General features: G+C 41.0%; 1 long non-coding RNA gene across 3 annotated transcripts in view; it reads right to left on the bottom strand.

Moving 5' to 3' along the window:
• Positions 1-3,701: 3,701 nt before the first annotated feature.
• Positions 3,702-16,001, bottom strand: part of LOC128097378 (uncharacterized) — a 38,484-nt gene continuing 26,184 nt past the window's right edge. Inside the window, exons 1-3 of one of the 3 annotated variants that reach the window (XR_008213851.1) lie at positions 9,872-12,831; positions 6,502-6,636; positions 3,702-5,553 (exon numbers count right to left, since the gene is read on the bottom strand). This is a non-coding gene — a long non-coding RNA (uncharacterized LOC128097378). Of the gene's footprint in view, positions 5,554-6,501; positions 6,637-9,871; positions 12,832-16,001 lie in introns of those variants that run through there. The other 2 variants (XR_008213853.1, XR_008213852.1) reach the window with 2 other exon arrangements.

Here is a 16,001-nt window from a genome sequence, read left to right as displayed (position 1 = left end):
GGTTAAGGGGAGAATTTTACATGGGAGGTTGAACCGATCAGGATGTTGGTAGTTGCAGGGGGTTAAGGAGAAAGGACAGAAGCACAGAGGGTTGTGTAAGGACAGAGAATGATTCTATATGATACTCTACTGGCAGATAAATGTCATATTTGTCCAAACCTAGGAAATGCACAACAAGACCGGGTCTTGGTGTAAACTATGGACTCTGAGTACCTGTGTGTCAACACAGGCTTATTGGTTCTAAAACATGTGCCACTCCAGTGGAGGATGCTCATAGTGAGGAAAGCTATGCATGTGGGGGCCTAGGGGGCATGTGGGAAATCTCTTCCTCTCACTTTTGCTATACAACCATAATTGATTTAAAAGACAATAAAGCAGAGCTGGAGAGATGGCTCAGATGTTAAAAGTGCTGGCCTCTCTTCCAGAGGACCCAGGTTCAATTCCCAGTACCCACACGACAGCTCACAACCACCTGTAATTTGTGTCCCAGGGTATCCAACGCCCTCTTCTGATCTCCACAGGTACTGCACACATGTGGTACACAAACATACTTTCAGGCAAAACATTCATACACAGGAAATAAAAACAAAATTTAAAATCTCTAATAATAATAATAATAATAATAATAATAATAATGTGCAGAGGAAAACAAACTGGTACATGGTTGGTACTTAATTTATTTTTCTAAAAATGTACCTTATATGTAAAACTAATCAAAAACAATAGTTCTGTCTTGTTAACTTCAGTCAAGTGGCATCAAGTCAAAAGAAATGGACGATTGATATGGATAACTGCATGGATTAATCTCAAACTAATTACAGAAAATAAAACAAACCAGGTTTTCAGTGGCAGATCTTTTATGTTTCAATTTCTATGAAATTCTAGGAAGTATCAACTCATCTTTAGTGGTGGGAAGCAGCTCAGGAGTCTGGGCAAAGGGGAGAAGAGACAGAGGGGCACTGGAGAGCTGGAGGGCACCACCGTTCACAGGTACACACATGTCAAAATCCATCCAGATGCACTTTTCAGACATGTGTGGCTTCTTGTACGTCAATTGAACCCCAATTAAAATTCAGATATTAAAGATGCCATGAAAGGAAGTGAAAGACTTCACAGAAAGAGAGTGGAAAGCCATGATGTGGGGAAGTGAAGTCCTTTACATTCCCCATCTGAGTTATCAGTAGATGAGTCACAGCACACGACATTGCAAGCATCCTATTCTGAACCTCCCCTAAGATGACCATGTTAAAGAGTAATGTGAAAAAATGAAGAGTCAACTCTGGTTTTCTAATCTTTTTTTTTTTTTTTTTTTTTTTTTTTGGTTTTTTGAGACAGGGTTTCTCTGTGTAGCTTTGCGCCTTTCCTGGAACTCACTTGGTAGCCCAGGCTGGCCTCGAACTCACAGAGATCCGCCTGCCTCTGCCTCCCAAGTGCTGGGATTAAAGGCGTGCGCCACCACCGCCCGGCTGGTTTTCTAATCTTATCTGAAAAAAAAAAAAACTGATACAATTACCTTTCTATCACTTAATATGATCACTAGAAACCAGGCTACCACAAATTAAAAACTAAAGTCAAATCAAAGAAAGAAGCCATATTTCAGCACGGCCGATAAATCTTAGACGGAACCTAATGTGTGAGTCATCTTAAGCCCCCAGAGAGCTGTGACCCTGTGTCCAGGAGTCAGCCATACTGTGCTGTAGTGCAGACGGGTCACAAGAAACCTGGCCAGCTATGCTTAACAGCCTCCAACCTCCTCCTGTGAAGTTGGCCCTTTTCTTTCTGCTCAGCTTTATTTTTTTCTTTTCTCACTGATATTTCTTCCCCAAATCCATCCTTATTTGAATCAGTAAAATAAGAATATCCTATCTGCTGCCCTATGAAAAGCACACTAAGACTCAAAAAAATCATTCTAACTACAAAGTGACTCTACTATATGTTGCTTACTTACAAAACTAAAATGAATTTTCTCCCTCCACCATAAAATGGTCCAGATTCTCAACAGTATCCTATCTCAGTTTGATACCATGATTGCCATAAATAAATTTCTTACGCACTCAAACCAGTTTTGCCCTTTTCCCAGGAGCTTTTGCAATGCTCAACATAAACTCAGCTCCCTCATGTGATGCAATTGTGATTTAGGAAAAGCAAAGACCATCACCAATACACAGTTTCATCCGCCCACTCCAACAGCCCAATCTAACTGCAGCCAAGTCCCCAAACCCTGAAACTCCCACCCACAAGCTGCCAAACCCTCTGGTTGCCCTATCACTGGCAGATGCTACAATGCTCTGTCAGTAAAAGGTTTGTGAGAAACTGAAAAGTGTACAAAATCAAACAGAATGCAAAGACAATTTTACCGAATTCAGTGTTTTAGGTTTCTGGTATGCTTAATGCTCCAGAATTGAGAGATTTGGGGGTCCATAGTCCTCTACCCCTCTTTTTTGGCCCATTATTTTTCTGTCCTGAGGAATTAGAAATGGCAAGTAGGAAAGAATTTGAACTTGATGTCATGAAGCACAGTAGATATAAACAGCTCTACAAAGTTCTCTGGCCACTGAGCACTGGCACCTGCTATGGTCATCACTTCTACATTTAAACAAGATGGTGAATACTCACAGGTGGAACACAGTTCCTCTGCTGAGGAGGAAGCCATACTCTACTGCTTACCACAGGTTCTAAATGAGGCTGAGCCCAAGACACTGACCTCATACTACTGAAATGCTGTAATCCACACAGTCATGTTATTCCCAAAGACCTCACTGGGGTCCTTTATCAAGTCTCACAGGACTTGTTCTAATCTACAAGAAATCCCAGTACTCTGCACCCCCATTTTATACATGGAAAAAGTTAAGACTAGAAATTTTCAACATTTGCCCCTGCCAAAGAACTCCGATAGAAATGTAAACTTCCCACACTTCTACAACCTTTCTGTGTTCCCTAAACCCATCATTGGCATGTGTACTTTCCCATCCAAGGCTCACCTCTATGCTAATAACTCATTGGTCCCAAATCCTTAAAACTGCTTCTAGGATCACATGGGTTTGGCCTGACTCTTTTCTTTTAAAGGGTTCTTTTAATTATATTTATTTATTTATTTATTTATTTATTTATTTATTTATTTATTTATCTTACATATGGGTACGTGTGTGCCATGGCATGTATGTGGAGGTCAGAGGGCAGCATGAGAAAACCAGTTCTTCCACCATGTGGATCCTGAGGATTGAACTCAGATCAGCAGACTTGGCAGAAATCATCTTTGCCTACTGAGCCATCTTGCCAGCCCTTTCTCCCTAGCATGCATCCCCTTGTCCATAAGACCCTAAGTCTTAAACTCAAGCTTCTTGCCTTTTCCCAACCCACTACCTCAGATTTTTCTTCACTTAGTCCCAGGATTCTCTTCACTGATTCCTGAGCCTTGAGCCTCCACTAATTAGTGAAATATTATTGCTGCAGGAGTGTATCTGTTTTCAGTTTATCAGCATGGTATATGACTTCTAGTATGCTATAACAAATTAGTACAAATTCAATTGCTTAAAATAGCACAAATTTATTATTTTACATTTTTATAAATCAGAAACCAAGCATGGATCTGACTTGACTAAAATCAAGGTGCTGGCAGAGCTGTACTCCATTCTGGAGGCTTTAGAGAGAACACATTTCCTTGCTTCTCCTAGCTTCCAGAGCCCACCCACATTCTTTGACTCATGGTCCCTTCCTCCTTCAAAGCCAGTACTGGGATACCCAGCTGTCATCCCCTCACTTTCTCTGCCTCTCTCTGCTACCTTTAAGGACACTTACGATTACATGGAGCTATTAGAACAGGCCATGATAAACTCCTTGTACCATGTAAGTTGATTAGAGTCTTAATTCCTCTTTGCCATGTGACAATGTTCAGATTCTAAACATGAGGTGGACCTCTTTGAGAAGATGGGGTGCATTATTCTGCCTACAAGGATTATTTCTCAATTTTTCCTCTTCTTTTCAGAACCATCAACATTCCCAACCCATAAGTTCCTTTGTAGAATTGAATCTGAACTAACTGGACCCTCAAATGACTGACTACAGGGCTGCATCCTATTTTTCCTGCTGCCCTCAGAAATCTGTGTAAGCCATCAGCCAGGCTACTCTCCATCGGCCAGGCTACTCTTCATCAGCCAGGCTACTCTCCATCGGCCAGGCTACTCTTCATATGTCAGGTTACTCTCCATCAGCCAGGCTACTCTTCAGCCCTTTGCATGAACGTTCCAGAGCCAAGGGAGGCTGGGGAGCCTCAAAGCAGAAAGAAGTAGGGCATGCTTTGGAAACCAGGCATCCAAAAGGCTCAGCACTCACCGTGTGATTTCGAAGGCTGGCCTTGATGCTGATCAAACACAACACAAACTTGATAGACAACACTATGAAAACCCACTGCACAATAAGCACAAGAAGTGAGCCTGCACCTTTAGGGGGATAGGGAGGTCCCCACTCAGACAACTATGAAACCATCCTTACAGAACCTTATAAACCACCTTGAAACATTTACACATATTTTTTAATCTTTGAAATAAAGACTCACAAGGTACTGCAATGGTAGAACAGAGGGGTTCTTCTCACCATCACACTGTGTCCCCAAATGGTTGCATCTTACCTACCTAGAGTATAATATCAAAATCAGGACACTAATATTTTTCCAATATGTATTTACTTCTACACCATAATTCTTACACTAAAATCCATAACTGTACAAATGTATATGTCTACACCCACTGCTCAGCTGGCCCACACAACTGGCCGCAAAGCAACTCTGTGGGACTTACGGACTCAGCTTCTAGAAGCTGGCCTGGATCTAGTGGCTTCTAAGTATATAGTAGAGCACAGAGAACTTAACAAGAACCCACACCATCGTGTAAAAGCAAACCACAGACTTCCCCTCCACTGCTGGGAGCCCTCTGTTGCCTGGCACACCTGCTGAAATGAGGAACTGATCCGGGAACATCTTCATGTGGTTCTTTCCTGCATATGGGAACTGTCTCCAAACATGCCAGGCATCTCAGAGAAGAAAGATAGGAGAGATGCCTAAAATGCCTCCCCAGGGCCTTGTTCTGCTCTGTCTCCAGCAAGAATTCCAGAAAGTTCCTCTAAGTCAGTTCCACAGTATATCACAACGTTGCTCACTGAAAACATCCCAGGAGACCTAGTTTGATGCAATGTTTTTATTCACAGATCAGGAAAGGGAAACTTGAGGGGCTTAGAGGGAAGATAGCTCAATCATAGAGATAGCTAGTGAATGTTCCAGAGTTGGAACCTGAGTCTTCCGAACATGTGCAACCAACACAGTTTCTAATATCCATGTATCTGTCTTTAGAGGTGCTTCTAAAACCTCTTCAAACTGTTGAAACTTCAGCAGCATGTGTCCGAAGATAGATCAGATGCACAGGGTTGTGTATAATAAGTCTTGAGTGAAGCCAAAGTTGGTAGGAGGAGGCCAGTGAAGAGCCTAGTGGAGGACCATGGATGTAGCTTAGTGGTAGGGGGCTCTCCTAAGTGCATGAGGCACTGGCTCGATCTCAAGCCCTGAAAAACAAACAAGTAAACAAACAAAAAAGGCTGGTGGCTTCAACTAAAATAATGACAATAAAGTCATAAGGAAGCAAAAGCATTCACAGTGTTTGTTGAGAGTAGAAACAGAATTGACTGACCTGTGACTATCTCACTCATCAGCTATCACCCAAAGAGGCCCTAAGCTTCCAGGGGGGGTTCAACCTTCTGACATTGCAATGGTCTACAAATGAGTTGGATTCTGCCCGGATTCATAGGCTGCATGCTATCCTACAGGTCACATGTTGGAAACGACTGACTACTGTGAGTAACCTGTGCAGAGTTAGGTCTGAAATGTTACACTGTTTTCACTATTATTATTAGGACAAACCCAACAACCAACAAATACTTTGTGAAGCTGCTCCAGTTGTCCTGACCAGCACAACTAATGTTCTCATGTGTTCATAGAGTGAGATTTTCCCACGTGCTTAGAGAGCTTCCTGGCTAGGCATAGTGACAGACATCTGTAATCCAAAAACTAGACAGGCAGAGGAAAAGGGATCATGAATTTGAGTAAAGACTGGGCTACAGAGTGAGACATAATGGAACACAATAATGTTCATATGGAGTGAGGTAAGCCAGACCCAGAAAGACAAGTGCATGTTCTCTCTCATCTGTGATGGCTAGCTCCAAATCCTCAGATGTGAGTATACAAACTGGGGTAATCACAGAAAATAGGAAACTAAGATGGGATTATGCAGAAGAAAGAGCAGTTGAAAGGGCATTAGCAGGTATAAGAGATTTGAAGGGGAAAATGGGAAAAAATAGTGGGAGCTTTAGTTAGGGGAGGGAAAGAGATAAATAAGGAAGAAGGAGGAAAGAAGCAAAATAAGAGTAAGAATGTCTGAAAGGGTCATAAGGAATCAAACTATCATCTATTTGCCTAAAATTACATGTAATAAATGTAAATCCGTGTATACTTACACAGTTTAAATGAAAACTTCCCATCTGTCCTGACAGTTCTTCCTGCCAACACTATAGACTATCTAACAAAAGCCAGAACACCAGGAAGAGAAGTTCCCTTCTGGGTTGTTGGTTAGGGTTGTCCAAGAGATTAGGCTATTTTAAAAAAAGAGAGAGAGAGAGATTAGGCTGTTGATGTTGCCTTTGGTTGCATCCCAGAGGTTTAAGGTAAGTCTCATTGGTAAAGGCACCATGTTCTTTGGACACAGAACTTGAGGCATCACAGCTGGATCTGACCTGAAAGCCTCCTCCTTGAAGACTAGCTTTTATGGTGTCAGAAGGTGTCATATAAGCTTCTGAAAGTAGGAAGCAACCAATAGTCTTCTCAGCTATGAGGTCTATGAACCTACAGCAATTAACGGCTTGGTACAGTGATCCTAAGGGTACAGTAGCGGCACACATACCTTGCAGGTAACCAACAGCTCTCTGAATTAAGGCCCATTCAGCAAGAGGGAGATCATGTCAGGTACTAGAAACCTAGCCAGCTATCTGGGGGCTAGTGAATCTTTAAAGGGAACCCACAACTGCTATTTCACTAAACCAGCATAATTCTTAACTATATTCTAAATATCCATTGTTTTTTTTTCTTTTTTCCCTGAGACAGGGTCTCTATGTAGCTCTGACTGGCCTGAAACTCATTATATAGATCAGGCTGGCCTCAAAATCACAGAAATCCATCTGCCTCTGCCTCCCAAGTGCTGAGATTAGAGGTGTATGCCACTTGTTCTTATACCTACAGACAAAAATCATTACAGAAAACCACAACCAATCAAAATGCAGAGAACAAGTGACAGTGTGTGCCCAGTCCCAACTGATACATCTGTAGCACAATTACTGAACTTAAGGCTCAGGGATCATTGAGGATGGTTGAGGAAAGATTTTAAGAGCCAGAGGAGTTTGCTATGTTGTGAGATTGTGTCTCCTAGAAATGTCAGAGAAGCTATAGCCATGAAGTATCATCAATATTTCTGCCTAAACATGACCTGAACAAGAATGGCATCAATACAGGAATGCTAACATAGAAGGGGAAAATCTCATGGGGCCCCAACTCTAGATAAAGAACTACAGGTAACTAAGAAATGCTGAGAACAGAAGAAATAGTATCCCCCAAGGAAGATTCCCCCAAATTTGTCATCCAAAACCAAGTGGTCAGCACTAAAATCATGTAAATATAAGTAACATTACATGAGCTAAGCAGTTATATTTATATATTTAGGAATATGTATGTGTATATAACAACAATGGAAGAAAAGGAGTCCATGAACTTGAGAGATAGCAAGATGGGTTACATGGAAGCAGCTGGAGGGCAGAAAGAGAACTGGCTGGTGGTGAGTATATTTTTCTATGAAGCAGAGAGCAGCCTCTGTACTGAGGAAGCAAGAGTTAAGTACACGTTTATTTTTACTGTGACTTGTTCAGTACCACATTTTACAAAATGCTTTGTTTGCTTTACTATTGTTTTGGAAAGGAAAGCTTTATTAAAATTGTTTTAGTTTTGGACATATAATATTTTTATTAATTACAGCTTTATTTTGGAAAACTCTTGAGTTTTAATTCAAATGTTTGCCAAAGTAAGGTGCTATTCAGAGATCATTGTTGAGATCAAATGGCTTACAGACATTTCTGGGGTATTTACAATTTAAGATTCCTTATTAATGGATGCCTTTGATTTAACTCTAACCAAAAACTGCAACATTATTCTTAGTACATTTTCAGTATATAGTGTTAACAAGTTTAGCTGCAAACAAATAAAATACTTAAGCTATTTGTGAAAAAAATAAAATATGTACATAATGGCATACCCTGTTAATAGTTTGGATCTGAATGGTTCCTGATAGATCATGTTCTGAAAAATTGTGAAATCTTGGAGGTAGAGCTAAGCTTGCAGAAGTATGTTACTATGGGCATGCCTCTCAAGGTGATATCCTAGCCCATGACTCCAGCCCCCAACACCATACCAGCCCCCTCTGCCATCATGCAATGTTCACTGTAACCAATGGTCTCCCTACAATGGACTGAGCCCTCTGAAGACATGAGCTAAAATAAATCTTTCCTCCCTTCAGTTCTATCAGGTACCATGGTCATAGTCCCAGGATAGCAACTGATTCCTCCTTGAACAGTTTCCTAGGACTTAGCTGTGCATTTGAAGTAGCTACTGATTACCCCTTTGTCAACTTTGTCCTTTCTGGCCACAAGATCTACCCACAAGTTCAAGTCCACAGGAAGGGACACAAGAACTTCCTACTTTGTGTACCCAGAAAAAACAAAACAGAGTCAGCCCTGGTGTTGAGGTAAACGTCAAGGGAAACATGGAGTGTGTGTGGATGGAACTCATGCCAAGTTCATGGATCTACCCTCTGTCTAAGATCCCCCCAGCTCCCTGAATGAGCTGGAGTCCATCCCTGAGAGTCTAACCAGCAGCCACAGCAACCTGGCCTCTTATCAGTAGCCCTTTCCTAAGACTGGCTTTCCACACTCTCCATTTTCTTCCCCCATTCATCCTAGGCTGGCAACCCAAATTCCACTGCCACCCAGAACAGTAGCTGTCCCTAAATCGCTGTTGTGGTCATCTGCATGTTTCTCTTGCATGAGATCCTGGACCACATGAGAGGTAGTTTTTGCCATATTCTCTTGGATTTGTGTGTTCCCAGAGAGAAAAGACTGCCTTGTCTGTTTACTGTGTGGTAGAAAAGAGAAGAGTAGCTGTCACACACTGCCATTTGGAATGCAAATTCATACAAGAGAAATTAGGCAAAATTCTGAAAAGTTGAAGATGCATAAATTCTATAATCTTATGTCTAGGTAGTATATGCCCCAGGGAAATGAATGTGTCCACCAAAAAATTGTTCTTAGCCACTTAATTCTTATGTTTGTACATGTGTATACGGGTGCACATGTGTACACATCCTCACAGAGGATAGAGGTTAATGTTGGTTGTCTCCCATGGCTCTCCACCTTGTTTTTCGAGACAGGATCTCTCACTGAGCCTGGAGCTCTCCATCTGGCTCAACTGGCTGGCCAATAAGTACTAGAATCCTCCTGTCTTCATCTTCCCAGAATTGGGATTACAAACATGTTGCCAAACCAGGTTTCCCACATGAACTTTTGGGGTCCTAATTCACATTTACACAGCAACCACTTTACCGGCTAAACACCTCCCCAGTCCCCATAGCTACTTTATCCTTAATAATAGAGACTGTACATAGTCCAAATGTCCAACAAAAAGAAAATTAAGTGTAAACAAAAGATGGAATATTTTCCAGTATTTTATAGTGACTAATACACACAAGAATATGGATGTCTCACAAATATTATTTTGAGAAAAACAAACCAAACCCAAAAGGTCCATGAAGAGGCGTGTTTTTTTTCTTTCTTCTAATTTGTTCTTTCACAATTTCATTACAGATCAACTAGAAAGAGAGAGGGGGAAAATAAAATTAAAATGAAAGATTAAAGTTATAAATTTGCCACTCAGTGATGGCACACACCTTTAATCCCAACACTTGGGAGGCAGAGGCAGGTGGATATCTGTGAGTTTGAGGCCAGCTTTGTCTACAAAGGAAGTTCCAGGACAGCCAGATCTACACAGAAAAACCCTGTCTCAAGAAAGAAAGAAAGAAAGAAAGAAAGAAAGAAAGAAAGGAAGGAAGGAAGGAAGAAAGAAAGAAAGAAAAAAGGGGGAGGGAGGGAAGAAGGAAGGAGAAAGAAAGAGAGAGAAAGGAAGGGAGGGAGGGAGGGAGAAAGGGAGGAAGGGAGGGAGGAGGGAGAGCGGGGCAGGGAAGTAGAGAGAACTTTGACTGTATTTACCCTCATTCTCTTCTATTACTCCCTTCCTCCTCCCAGCAAACCCTCTTCCCACCACTCCACTCCTGATTTCACATCTTGTTTGTTTGTGACCCACTGCACAGGCAGGGGCAGGGGTAATTTTCCTGAACAAGGGCAGCTTAGCAGTAGCTACATACTGAGGAATGGGACTCCCTCCCCCTGGCAACCATTGCTTACAGAGCTTTAGAGCAGGTGAAATTTATCTAGTGATGGGACATGAGTGAGCTCCCAAGAAGACTAGTATGTGAGGGAACTCCCCGGAGTGACAGAAATGCCCTATATTGTGATCTGGGTGGTGTCTGTGGGAAAGTTTATTAAACGACACACTTTCAATTCATTTGCTTTAAGGTCAACAGGCGATCACTAGATGATGTGTTAATGAGTAAAATGGGTAGGGTTGTTCATTTCCTGAGAATCAGACACAACTCTAGGTATGTTGTGTGGCTGTAATTTTCACATAATACTTTTTGAATCAATTCTTGCCTGCTGAACGTTTTCATTACTATTCAGTGATGAAATTTAGGGGGTTTCCCCTCATCTACATTTATCTATATTTGTTCTATAAACCACAGGGAGATTATTTTCCCCTTGTGCTTTACCTCAGACACACTTTCTGGATGCATGTGTGTGGTAGGGGCTTGTGGTATGTCACATCAGGTGCACGTGTGCTTGTAGTTGTGCATGGAGGACAAAAGTTAATGTTGGGCGCCTTCCTCTATCGCTCTCCACCCGATTTTTTGAGGCAGGGCCTCTCTGTTTTGACTAGACTGGATGTCTCAGTCCTCTCTCTACCTGCTACAGCCCCAACACACATTGGGATGATAGACACACACTGCCATGCCCAGTGGTGCTAATGTTCCAGACTCAAGCACTGAACCAACTCCCTAACCCCATCTTTAAATGACTTTCCAAACACTTGAGTGAAGCACGAGTGTATATTTTTGTTGTACAGAACAATGGATATTATTCTGGTGTTGTCAGCCTTGCATGCATGGCACTCTAACCATACCCACCACTCCCATTGCCCTTTGCTGTCTTGCCTACTCGGATGAGGTCCCTTCCTCTTCTCAAATAATCAATTTCTACTTTCAAATCTTTTCCTTTAAACTTCAGCTTCTATGTATGAGAGGAAATAAGTAATATTTGCCTAAATGCAGCTTATTTCTTTTAACATGCTAACCTCTCGTTCTATCTCTTTTTTTTCTTGCAAATGACATAATTTCATTCTTCATTATAGCTGAATAAAATCCTATCATTCCTCTGTGCCACATCTTCCTAATCCGTTCCTCTGTTGGCAGACACCTCCCCCGGCCGAGGCGAATACAGCTGCATAAACACATGAGTGTTCCGGATCTCTGTCACATGCTCCCTTGGGTCAAGCTGCTTTCATAAGAAGTAAATTTTTCACCACATCTCAGCCATTTTGGATGAGATCAAATGTAAAAAGAAAACTTTTACTAGCGTGAACCTTGTCTGAAACAAAATATCCAGGGTTGAGAGGGGCGAGAGAATTAAGGAAGGGATAAATGTGAGCAAAGTACAATGATGCATGTATAATGACATGCACGTGCGAATGAACAAAACCCATTATTTTGTATTCTAGCAAAAACAAACATGGCCATAATTAAAGCATACTTCAGAAGCCGTGCCTGCCTGGCATGTTTCTTCCCATGCCTGCTTTATTTCATAATAATATCCTTCAGGTTCATTCATGTTGACACCTTCTTTTTAAAAATAAAAAGTACTCCGTTGTATGTGTATCACGTTTTCTTTATCCATCCATTTTTATCATGGACACCTAGGTTGCCTCTGCGTCTTAGCTGTTGTGAGTAATGCTGCAGTGTCCCCTGCCTCCTCCCTCAAGCAGCCCCGAGGGACCCTAATGCTGCCCACTCGGTCTGAAATCACTGTCTCCGTTTCACCTTCAATAACTGCATGCCAGTTCACGAGTGATCCACAGTTAATGTAACAATGATGAAATAAAAGCATTAAGTAGTCACAGCCTCTTCTTTCCATCCACGAAAGACATTCTACCACTGCCTGATGATAACTGACCCCATTCATCACACAGCCCACCGTAAATAGCCCTCAAAAAGGAGTATTTTGTCTATCCAGTAAAATAAGGACAATTTAATGTAGATGAGGCATTACGCCAAAAGACTTGTGAAGTCCCACATTGGAAAAGAAGAGAATTATCAGCCTAGAAACAGATTTGGGAAATAGAAAACCAAGGAGAAAGAAGACAAGGCTGGGTCTGGTAGTATGTGGAGGCAATGTTAGATAAAGAGGTAGTTAGAATTGCTATGCAATGTATTTTCTTTTTTTCATCTAAAATCTTTAGTGACCTGTTAGGTACATATCCTATCCTTCTGACTCCAATAATTCTCTTATTAAAATGTTTATAGTTTTGTTATTCATAAATAATTGTTTATGCTTATAGGGCACAATACAGTGTTTTGATAAATGCTTATATTATATAGTGATCAAATCAAGCTAACTATCATATCTGCAGCCACCACACTTGGGATTTTTTTATTTTTTCTTTTTTTATTCTTCTCTCATATATTACATCTTTACCACAGCTTCCCTCCCTCCTCACCTCCCAGTCCCTCCCCCAACACCTCCCCTCTTCCCCAGATCCATCTTCCTCCATCTCTCTTCTTAAAAGGACAGCTCTCCCAAGGATATCAACCAAACATGGCATATCAAGATACAAAAAGACTAGGCACCTCCCCCCATATTAAGGCTGCCCAAGGCAATCCAGTAGGAGTAAAAGGGTCCCAAAAGTAGGTAAGAGTCTCACTGTTAGGAGTTCCACAAGAACACCAAGCTGCACAACCATACGCAGAGTGTCTAGGTCAGTCCCATGCAGGCTCCCTGGTTGTCGGTTCAGGCTCTGTGAGCCCCTATGAGCCTTGGTTAGTTGAGTCTGTGGCCCATTTTCTTGTGTTATCCTTGACCCCTCTGGCTCCTACAATAATTCCTCCCCCTCTTCCACAGCTCACTAACAAATCTGCTGCCACCACACCTGGGGTTTTCTTGTGAAAACATTTAAAATTTGCCATTTTTGTCATTTTGAAATACAGAAAGCATTATCACCATTGTCACTGTTGTGTGCAAGAGATCACTGAAGTGCATTCCTCCTGTCTACTGAAACTTTGTACCCTTTGATCAACACAGCTCATTCTCCATACACCCCCCCCCCCCGCCGCCCGTCCTGATAAGCACCACCAAACCCCTTATTTCTATGATTTCAACTTCTTCAGATTATACATACAAATGTGGTATTGCCTTTCAATGGCTGGCCTGTTTCACTTAACATCATGTTCTCCAGGCTCATTCATGCTGTAAATGACAGGCTTTTATGATGAATAGTACTCTAGTTGGATTTATTTTAAGTGTATGTGTATGCATACGTATTCACACAAGTGTATGGCTGCTGCCAGTAGAGGCCAGAAAGGGGTATCAGATCCCCTGGTGGTTGTGACACACCAAATGTGGGTGCTGGGAACTGAACTCCAGCCATCTGGATGAATAGCAATCACTCTTGACCGCTGGATCATCTCTCCAGCCTTATCCATTCATGTTACAATGGACAGCCAGGTTGCTTCTGTGTCTTGGCTGTTGTGAATAATTCTGCAATGAACATGGAGGTGCAGATAACTCTTCAGAGTTACTGTGTACTAACTGGATGACCAGATCCATGACAACTCTGTTTTCAGTGCTTTGATTCATAGTGATGAGATTAAAACAAAACAAAACCTGCTGGCCAAGAAATACTTTAAAAAAGATAATCAACTAATAGCCCAATGCAGTTTTTATAATTTTGTACTTCCCCAATTTAAAATTTATAACTTCAGTTTTTGCTAATATGCCATCCACACTTATGACTGTTTCTATGTGTCTGGGTCTATTCCTGTGGCTCAGGGAACAAGTTTCCTTACGTCATTACATGTCTTTAGAACCCACAGTACAGGCCTCCTTTGACTGCTTTTTAAAATTCTTTTTCTTAGGCATATATGAATGTTTGTAGTTCCATCTAAACTTTAGAATCACATTGTCAAATTCCTAAGACCTACCTTGAGACGAGTTAGAATGTATTGAATGTTTTGGAAGAGAGTTATATTTCAGCAATTTTGTGCTTTGTTTATTTTTTTCATATACTTCAGTACATTTCTTGTTAATTCTTGGGATTTTGCATTTTTAATTGTGTTTGTGAAAGGGATATTTTCTATTATATTTTCTGGTTGAGCTGTGATAGTTTCTAAGAATGTTATTACAAACACACTTGTACACATACATGCATGTATATGTAACTATGTAAACACAGCTGTACACACACACACACACACACACACACACACACACACACACACACACACTATTAAGCACTTGTATTGGCCCTAACAGCTTTTCATTTAGTTCCTTCATATCTTCTTAGTATTTTCCAGGTGATGATTCTTTTTTTGTCTCTTCCTTTCCAATACTTATTCTTAGTTCAAAACAATAGCCAGGAACCCACCTGATAATTTAAATATTTCAGTAACATTTGGCACTTTTAATGGAATACACCTAAAACTTCATCATTAAATAAAATCTTTATTCTTAGTTTCTCATGAATAGGCTTTAATAGGTCAACAAAATCTGCTTCCAGCCCCTCCTTCCTGCAGCTTATGCAACAATGGGTAGCACATTTCACCAAGTGCCTTTTTTGCACCTCTTTTAGTAGTAATGACTTGCACTAATACATTTCATGTTAAACCATCAAAAATTCCTGAAATAAGCCTAGGATGGTGGTCCAATTATTTTAGTCTAGACTCTAGAGTATGAATCAGTTTTCTAATATTCTCATGGAATATTTGCACTATTTTCATAGGCATAGGAGAGCTTCATGCATTTGTGTATGATAGCATACTTGTTTAGTGATATTTAGAACCCAACCTATATATACTTCAAAAAGTGAATTGAGCCAGACATGGTAGCGCATGCCTTTAATCCCAGCACTCAAAGAAGAGGCAGGCGGATCTCTGTGAGTTCGAGGCCACTGGTCTACAGAGCGAGCTCCAGGATAGCCAGAGCTACACAGAGAAACCCTGTCTTAGAGAAGAAAAATAAAAGTGAATTGAGAGGAACCCTACATATTTCTAATATCAAAACCATTTCCTTTAAAAGAGACACTTAGTCCTTGAACATCTCCAGGTACTCTACATAGCTCACTCGTCTTATGCTTTCTGAGTGGAACAGACTGTTGAAAAATAATTGACTGTGTTGTTTTCTTGTATGGCTCTTGATGTGTTTTCTTTAATTATTTGTGGAAAATGATTTTCCCACCGTTAGTTACAGATGTGTCATATCTTCTCACTCATGTCTGTGGTGTCATGACCCTCGCCAGTTCATTGTTGTGTCCACTTTCCTTTTGATTTTCCTGGGGGAAAGCCCGCATGTTTCTTTTTAGTATAACAAATGGATTTATTATCCATTCTTTGTAGATTTGCCAACTCAGTAATTTTTACATTTAATTATGTCAGTTCCCATTTCCTAATCCTCAGTGGTATTCACAGTTATGTTTCCAATTTCTTCATCCATTCTTCTCATTTTTTATGTAATAGTAAGACATCTGCTCTGAGTTCTACTTA

This window comes from Peromyscus californicus, unplaced genomic scaffold, assembly GCF_007827085.1.
Source record: "Peromyscus californicus insignis strain IS unplaced genomic scaffold, ASM782708v3 Scaffold_5__1_contigs__length_169319896, whole genome shotgun sequence".
NCBI lineage: Eukaryota > Metazoa > Chordata > Mammalia > Rodentia > Cricetidae > Peromyscus > Peromyscus californicus.
This window is presented reverse-complemented; position numbering and strand designations above follow the sequence as displayed.